Raw genomic sequence first — 9,496 nt, forward strand, 5'->3', positions numbered from 1 at the left:
CACTGGAGATGAGTATTGAATACCAGAGAATAGATGTGATGATCTAGGGAGAAAGTTGACATGAGCAGAGAAGGGGCTTAGGATTGAGTCCTAAAGAACAACAACATTTTGAGAGTAGAGTTTAAAAGGTTGCCCCTGACCCCTTCCTTCCTAAGGAGCTCCAACCATGACCCTCATTAGTAAGCACTCAGTAATTGCCAGCTATTATTACTAGTATTAAGAGAAACAAGAAGAGAACCAAGAATAGAACCTTGAAGAGCCTGGATTACAGAGGCTGGTAGACTAAGAAGCAGCAGCCAGAGATGCTAGAGTGTAACAGTGAGAGGAGTGAGAACAGCAGTGTCACTGAAATCCCCTGCATGTGATGGGGGTTTAAACCTCAGAGAACTTTCCATTATTCCATATCACTTGTTTCTCATAGCAACCCTAGGAAATTGGTAAGACAGGTATTTGCCATCCTCTTTACTAAGTAATGAAAAGAGACAGAGAGAGCAGAATCTTGGAGCCTGCAGTGAATGACAGGCCTGCATGTTAACCAGATCTCCTGATTTCTGCTTCCGGGAAGTCAGAGATACAGCCTGAATTGCTTCACTATAAATCCAGGACCCTGCCCTCCACAGTATTTTCCTAGAATTCATTTGGAGTGGATATGTTTTTATATTATATTTTTAAATTTATTTTTCTTACCCTCTAAAAACAATCATTAACAAAAATCCCAAAAGCCTAGGCTTCAAGGTAAGAGCAAGGGTTGTCAAGTCAAGTGGCTTGAATTCCAATTATGGCTCCACTGTGGGTCCACTATGTACTAACTGTGTAACCTTGAGATGCTGTTTAAAAGCTCTGTGGCTCTCTTTCCTTATCTGTAAAATGGAGGAAATAATAGTACTTCCTTGTTACTAGGATTAAATGAGCTAATCCACTTTAGAACTGTGCCTGACACATCAACATTAAAGTAACTATAAAGTGTTACTAGTGGTTTTTTTTTTCCACTGCCAAAATATGAATCAACATTTTCCCAATATTTTCCTATTACTGGTCCTGTGACTTCAGATGTTTTTAATCATAAGTCACTAGAAAAGAACAAACTCAAAAAAGCCCCATTTATTGGCATTAGTGAAAGAACACATCTACCTGAATTGGGAATGATTTTAAAACTGCACTGTAACATATTATAATGATGTAAAATCATTGAAAAATGCTTAGAAATAAATGTTCTTAGCCCCATGACCTCTGCAAAGAAAAAGAAGAGAAGGGAAGGAAAGAGAAGTGGGTACAGAAAGAAAGGAAGAACTAAAGAATTCTCTGATCAGAAAAGGCTTTTCTTAAGCCACGAGAGCGCTAAGTCTTAAAGATAAGAGTTGACCTGTAAAGGTGTATCTCGGGGAGAACAGAGTCTGCATTTTCAAGGAGATGGCATTTGAAACAAACTTGAAGGATAGAGAGAACTTCGATATAAATGATGAATAAACAAGGGAAGGATAGGTGGAGATAAAATCATGAGCAAAGAAAAAGAAGTTGGAAAACAATGTATAGTTGATAACTGGCACGTATTCTAGATCCTCAGAAGGAGCTCTGTGGACCAGCAGTATCAGCATTGCCCAAAAGTTTGCTAGGAATGCAGAATTTTGGGGCTTACCCCTGACCTACTGAATCAGAATCCACAGTTGAAGATTCCCCAGTTTTAATGCACATTAAACTTCGAGAAGCACTGTTCTAGAGTATATCACTGGCCCTCAAAGCATCTAGAGGGTTTAAAATGTTTGATGCTAGGTCCTACCCCAAGCAATTGTGTATTAACTAGTATGAGATGTGGCCTGGATATTGGGATTTTTTTTTTAAATCTTCCCAGGTAATTCTAACCGGTGACCAAGTTAAAGAACTACTCAAGATTCTAAAACAAAGCTTTTTAGTGGAGAGTGGAGGGAATTAAGCCTAAAAAGGTTGGCTGGGCTGGGTCACAGAGAGCTACAGATGCTGAGTTAAAGATACAGGAGCTTTTTAAAGCTAGGCATTGGGAGCTAAAAACCACAGGTATGTCCGTGGGCCTATAAAGGAAAGGTTGGGTCTATACCTGATCATACTGCTGACTTCAAGATGTAATAAAGTACATATTCCTCTGTGAAATATCAACTGCCATGAAAATCCATTGAATTGCTGTTTTACTGTATTTTAAAATATTTCTTAAAATTAAAAATTACAATGAAATAGCTAAAAGGAATGACTGGTTTTCTGCATTAGTTTTTCCTACCTTTGGGTTTGAAAAGCCAAAAAAAAAAAAAAGACTAATTGCAAATGCATCTATCTCATATCCATTATCTAAACCAAGAAAGGGGAAATGATTCAAAATTCTATTTCTGAAACGTCATTTTTTGGCTTCTGCCCTCACACCTTCCCATCAGATGGCGCTCTCATCACAATTTATGCCAAGTATTAATATTTTCACAACAGGCACACAGCCAGTCACTTAGCCAAAGTTCTCGTGCTTTGTGTGTGACACTGTTCTCGGTATAAAGTCTTTTGTCCAATCGGTGACCTTCCTGCACCCCGTATGATTGGAACCAACACACTGATTGCATGACTGAGAAAAGAGAAATTTATAAGGGGAACTAACTCTTACTTTTGGGGGGTAACCAAAAAACTATCACCCAAGTCATTCTCACTTCGCTATAAATGGGCATAATTAACAGCATTTCTAAAAACTATATCTAGAAAAATAATGTTTGCTTGCCATGAGGTGAGAGAAAGACCTTGCTGCTTATTACAAAATGAACCTGGGAAGCTGAATTCGCTTTTTAGAAGAGATGAAGAAAAAAGTTAACTGGGTTGTAGTGATGATCACACATCTATGTTAATTTACTAAAAATTATCAAACTGTATATTTATAATAGATGAAGTAGGGTATATAAATCGTATATCAATTAAGCTACAAAAAGTGGGAGAGAAGAAATTTAGAGAAAACAGAGAGCACCGTGGTAACATTATAAGACCATCTAAGTAGCATGGTGCCTGAAAGATCAGGATTAAATGGTAAAAACAGGTGAGAAAATCCTGATCATCTTACTCTGATTTGCCCACCCTGTGTGACATCTGCCCAAATGAGTCACTTTCCTTCTTTGGAACCTCTGCAGAGTCATGGTAGGAGGGTGTTGCAATCACCCAGAAGGAATTGATACTTTGATGTTCTTGGCTCCAAGCATTAGTGACCTGGGGCATGGAGGTCAGTAGCACTTTTACTGCAAAAAATGAAGCCAGACCTGTACTGGGGCAGACAGACAAAATGCTGTGCTCACGTGTCAAAAGTGTCCTAAGCCAAAGTGTCCTAGGTGATCCATCTAAAGAGAAACTTGTCTGGGATAAGTAAACAACCTCAAGGTCACTGGGAACACTCTTGGGCCCCCACAGAAGCAAAATTCTAACAGTTCTCCTAGATCTGCAAAAATAGTATTCCTTATATGTGAGTAAATAGGGTTATTCCTAAAATTGTTCTTGCCTTACTCAGAATTTCTATATGAGCTGTTCTCAGGCAGGCATTCAAGTTTGTCGGCTTTTCACACTGAGCAAGATGGAAGGACAGGATGTAGTAAGAACTTTGTTTTATGGAAAAGGAATTTGTACCAAGAACAATACTGCATGAAAATATGAAAACCTCTGCCAAAGAATGTTGATTATTTTGACATATTAAGACTGGCTATAAAACGCTGATGCTTTATGCAGGAATCATCCAGTTAAGACAAGACATTCTCAGTGAAGCCTCCATTAAAAAGTTCAAATGAAATTAATTTATCCCATCATGACTAATGCAGGCAAGAGAAGGGAACGTATTCTTTGCAATTGTAGAACTTAGTCTTTAAGTTTAATTTGCATATGAAAAAAGCAATGAAGTAATGACATTGTTTCCCCTTTTTGAAAGATTAGTTGGCTTTGGCGTTTGAGTTGTGGGGAAGTGAGGGACTTATTATAAAACATACTAAAATAACTGATTATAAAACATTCAAAAATGCTCTATCCTCATTCCCTGTCTCTGGCTCTTTGTACCCATGAAAGCCCCAAACCGCTTACATTTTGATGTTGATGGAAATCTCAGAGATCACCTCTCTTAGTCACCTCATTTTACAGATAAGACTGAGGCCCAAAGAGTTGCAAATGGCTTTCCTGAGTAGCACTGAGCTTCAGAGACAGAAATAGAAGAGGGTCTTTCCAACTCAGTCTCTAAAACCACAAATACAGTAAGCAAGGCCCCATGGAGGTAACAGGGTCACCTAGCCAACCAAGGTCACTGCCTTCTAAGAGCTTTCTAGTCCGTCCACCTTAGGGCCTTGTCCTCTGATGCATTTAGCAGATAGCCTCAGTCAAAAGTATCATGTTAAACCACTCCGTTAGGAATGGAGAACCCATTCTGAGGCTTTCCTGTTGAATGGCAAGTAAGACTTAAGCAAGTTCCCTTAAAAACAATAAATAAATAAAGCAAGCAAGCTAAACTCACTATCTACTATCTCTCTTTCCACAGGACCATATGTTTTTACTGCCAGTATTGAAATTCATGGAAGAAATGTCTACAGGAAGTAAAACTTCACGGAGAAGGGTGTGTGTGTTTGCTGCTTCCACACATTAAAGGCATGATTTTTTTTTTATGCAAAAAGAAAAGAAAAAGAAAACCACCCACATTTTAATTTAGCATGAGCCAATTTACAGAGCATGGAAATTCACTTTCATTTCCGGGATTGGCGCGTGTGCAATTAGCAATGCAGTGTATATACAAGAAGCCATGCTGTTAACAGTTTATCTCAAGTAATTTGGTGTCATTTACAAAAGGAAGAAATTCCTGCCATCAGAATGGACAGAAGGAGAAGGAATGATCAAATCACAGAGAAACACTAAAATTACTAAATCCACAACAGCTCGCCTTATTTTTCTTGGACCCAAACTGTCAGGGTATAAACACTATTTGTTTCTTTTTTAAAACATCGATAGTTTTGCTGTAAATAATAACACTGTATAAATTCTAACAGAAAAATAGAATAAATGTTGATAAGGCACTGCCTCTTAGAACACAAACAGAATATTGCAAATGCATTTAACAAATAGGGGTCTCAAATGACTTCACCCTAGAAGAGGAGGGAGTGGTTCTGGGTGGGGGGAGACTCTTCACTGATTCTTGTATATTAGCAATTATAATGTTTGTATATGCAAAACTGCTAAGCTTGATTTTAAAAAAACAAATCTTTAAAATCTGCTGCAAATTTAAATAATTCCTAAAATGAGGAATTCTGTAGTTCTGTGAAAAAATTTTTTCTTCAGAATACTAATATTTTGATGCATGTGTATCACCTTATTTTGATTAAATCTTTTCCAATTTTGCAAACACTACAGTATACTGCAACACAGAAGATTTTATCTGTAAACACAAAGCCCTTCATCTAATATTTGTTGCTATTGCCAATTTTTCAATGAAATGACCTAAAAATGGAAAAAAAAAAAGATAACCTATACAGTAGTTGCTTTGGGGGTGGGGGGTGCTGTTAGTGCTTAAAGGGGGGTAATGCTTGCCGCTTTAGAGGTGGATGGTGCTCATAAGAGGCCCCAGTCAGGGGTATTTAAAATGGACTGAACAGAAATCCTTAGCTAGTAGAATGGCAGCACGCTGTAAAATTATTACTGTATCGTGTACTGGCTATAAGATGTAGACACCTTTCAGTAAGCCAATCATTTGTAACCATTCTAGCAGTGTCATATTAGGTTAATAAGGCTGCTGTGTTTTAAAGGGCATTTTTATTTGGGTTTTGGTGAAATTCTTTAATTTGTTGATTATATTCACATAAAATCAGCATTCATTGACACATAGCTCTAATGACATATGTATGAAAACCCATACACTGGATGACCTAGTCGATTATTTAAGCATAAAATAAATTGTGTTAAACTCTTCACCTATCTGTGCTTCACAGTGTCCTTATGTTCTCTGTCAAAAAGACAGTTGGTCTAACCCCTTGTCCTCTGAGTTCTGGCCATACCAGTCCACCCCACCAGTCCTATTTGTGCCTCTGTGATCACTAAGGAGACAGTCCCTGACGTTCAGTTCTGCCTTGCAAGAACTGCAAGCTCCCAGCTTATATAAATTCTGTGCATTTCATGGAGGAGCCAAGAATTAAGGATTAACTGACAAGTAACTTTTGCCCACATCTGTTTGGGCTGCCCCTCAAAAGTGGAGAATTGGGGCTATTATAGCCAACATGTCAAGAGATTGTAAACTGGTATTTCTAGGAACCAACCAGCTTGCAGCTGCTTTTGGCCCATAAAGCAATTATTTTTTAATTGACTTACAAGTTGAGAGATTTCATATAAGAACTCAGGTTTATAATTTCTCTTGAAAAGCAAGATGCGACAACAATGGGCCTCATTCCCAGAAGGTGACCACCTGCTGGGGCTGCGTTGTCCCTGCCCTCTCCAGCCAGGAGTGTGGTCTACAGGAACCACAGCTCCAGCCCCATTTCTTACATCTGTGTCTCCTGACTAGCCTAGTAGGCAATGGAGTTTGCAACCATACAGTATATGAATCTAAATTCTATAAGGGCAGAGTCCATGGCTGTTAATATTTATTCTAGCCCAGAGCCTGGCATAGTAGTAATGATAGTAGTAACTGTCATCACTAACATTGGAATGCTCACAACATGCCATTCTAAATATATGCCATTTACTGACTGACTTAGTCCTCATAGCTAAATTACAACTTAGTTACTGTCTTTGATAGTAATAGCCCTTATAAAAAATTAGATGATTGCTTAGAGACATTCAGTGATACCATATATTGCCTGTCCATTAAAGATTATTGCCAAATGGGATGAGTTGTTCCCAGTAAAGATTCAATATTAATGCTAAGACAGGTACAGAAAACCTACTTTATATAAAGAATGGGACTACAATGGACTTTCATGGTGTCCCAAATAGATGAAATGTGCCCCTGCCCTTGCACCAAAATCATCTTATGATTGGCAAACTGAGTGAGAGACCCTTGAAAGGTTAAATGTCACTTTGTAAAACCAGGATCAGATACAGGTGACGTAACTTCCCATCTCAAAGTTATGAATTCCTGACTCTCAGTCTTTGACAAGAGGTATTTATCCTGAGCTAGAAAGTCAATGATGTGTGCTTGTCTAGGTGTTAAATGCTTATGTTTGTATGCCTGAAAATTTGACATTAGGTATATGTGATGGGCTAAGCTTCAGATCAAGCAAAAGTTCGTAAATTCACTCAGAAGTATCTAAAACATGATAGGATTTTAATCTCCATATATGTGTATATGTATATATTTATATATGTATACATGGATTGAATGGGACATACATTGTATATTCTGAACATAGTCTTTGGCCTGCCACCTTATAAAAATGTATTTAAGCTTTTCCTTGATTGACATTGCTGTAAAAAAAAAAATGAAATGATTGATAAATTTCTGATATTTACTCTTTTTCCATTTTATATTCCTATTAAATTCTTGAGTTCATGAAATTAAAATCTATTATCACTATACTGCCAAATTACGGCAATATGCTATGCAAGGTTATTTCACCACTTTTAAGAGGGATCTGCTTTTTCACTGAACACATAAGCAGCCTCCTTTGCTCTGTAAATAAGGACTGCTTTGGCATCCTGGTGTTCCAACATGTTCATTTTGGTATCATCTTGGAGTTCCATTGAGACCGAAGTGTTTCTCCATGGCAAATAAATTTAAAAAGTTGTTTGTTTGCCTTTATTACTGTAAGCATCAGCTCATGATTGGCTGTATGACAGGGATATGTGAGAAGCCCAGAAGTAAATCATAAAAATAACAACTCATCCCTAGGATGTCTCTGAAGAAGCCAGTGATCCAAAAACTAATTGCTGATCTGGGTGGGTCTTGATATTCTGGACTTGTTGAAGAGGCCTTGGCACATTAAAAGGTGTATCATTTCCTAGTCATATCACACTACTTCTTTTTCATGAATTGATGATCAAATAGTCCAGAAGTAAACATTTCCAAGATTGAGATTTGGCCAAATTTTTAAAGAGTTCTTTTAATAATATAGATGAAAGGCATTGGTATAATTTATTACCATGGTTAACTGTCTAAATACACACCAATACAAAAAAACAATATAAATAATAGAGTGGATTCTGACAATCCTCAGTGATAGTCCCAACAGCTTCCACTTCTTTAACAGAATTAAATGCAGACAGTTTAAGGTAGAGCAAAATGAGGTTTACCATTTTATCTGCTATGCTCATTCACTGACAGGTATGTATAGTATGTACAACTAGGTGAATTTTCAGTGAAGAAATTTTATTCTTTATCCCTTTGTACTTCTTACTGTTAGCAAGTAAACACCCTGAGAGTTGTATTTCCAATGGGACATCTTGGGACTCCTCACCCAGTTCCACAGGAGTTCCATAGCAAAGTTGAGATGAATATGCTCAGAGGATTCTAAAGGCAGTGAAAAGCAGGACTATACTACGGGAGGGACACCGGAAGCAAGAACTGTCAAGACTTTTCTTCTAGGACCACCATGGGACTTCCTATGGATATCCCAGAAAAAGGTGATCTCCCTGCCTAATTTCCCCCCAATGTCCTCAATTACCACTTCTCTTCTGCCATCTCTTCTGAGAACTGGGAAAGAATGAAGACTTGCCAGCTTTTCAAAAGATTTCATCACGTGATGTACACCATTAGGTCCTCATACTAGACTGTACGCTCCCTGAGGGCAGGGACTTTGTTTTGTTCTTTGCTATATCCATGATACCTAGAATAGTGCCTGACACCTCACAGGTGCTCAAGAAATATTTGTTGAGTGCATGAATGAGGGCAAGAAACAGTAAGTGGGAACTGTCACTCTGTACCATTTTCTTTACAGGTTCAACCGAGTTGGGAATCAAAGAAAAGCACAGCTTTTGATGCTAATCACTTCATTCTCCAAGGACTAACTGTGCCACCATCCTGCACTGGCCCATTCCAGTTGGATGACCCTTTTTGTTAGCCAAAATGTCCTAAATAATTGTGTTTGGGTGTGCCAATACCTCATGAGCAAACAGCACACCGGGCGTGCTGCTGAAGTGGGCCTCCTTCCCATGGCCATGGGCTGTGGTCCTCATCCTCATCACTGACTGGCCACAGAGATATCAGGCAGGAGTGTGGACAACCCATCATGAACCCTCCTCCCTGTAAAACAGTTAGCTTAGTTGCCTCCACCTGGTATTGCTAAGTGCTTAGTGGGTTAGTAAAGGACCACAAGGTCTAGAAATTATATGCTGGAGGCCATTGGGCCATATCCAGCCTGCAGAGATGTTTTGTTTGGACCACACGGAGTTTGAAAAAAGATGGCCAACATTTTTTTAAAAACCAGGATATTTTAGATGAAATTTTGGATTTTGAGTTCTCTTTAAAATCTGAAGATGTAACAATGCTTTTCCTGAAATTTCTTAATGATGACCACCACCTGCAGCAAAGCTGCACCTGCCACCTTTG

At 38.4% G+C, this 9,496-nt stretch overlaps 1 protein-coding gene across 2 annotated transcripts in view; it reads left to right on the forward strand.

Moving 5' to 3' along the window:
- The window catches only part of ANK3 (ankyrin 3), a 317,709-nt gene extending 311,640 nt beyond the window's left edge, over positions 1 to 6,069 (forward strand). For both annotated transcript variants that reach the window (XM_069460452.1, XM_069460453.1), the window contains one exon: positions 4,508 to 6,069. The gene's annotated coding sequence lies outside the window, so the exon portion shown is untranslated. The remainder of the gene's footprint in view (positions 1 to 4,507) is intronic.
- Positions 6,070 to 9,496: the final 3,427 nt, after the last annotated feature.

This window comes from Eulemur rufifrons, chromosome 28 (assembly GCF_041146395.1).
Source record: "Eulemur rufifrons isolate Redbay chromosome 28, OSU_ERuf_1, whole genome shotgun sequence".
NCBI lineage: Eukaryota > Metazoa > Chordata > Mammalia > Primates > Lemuridae > Eulemur > Eulemur rufifrons.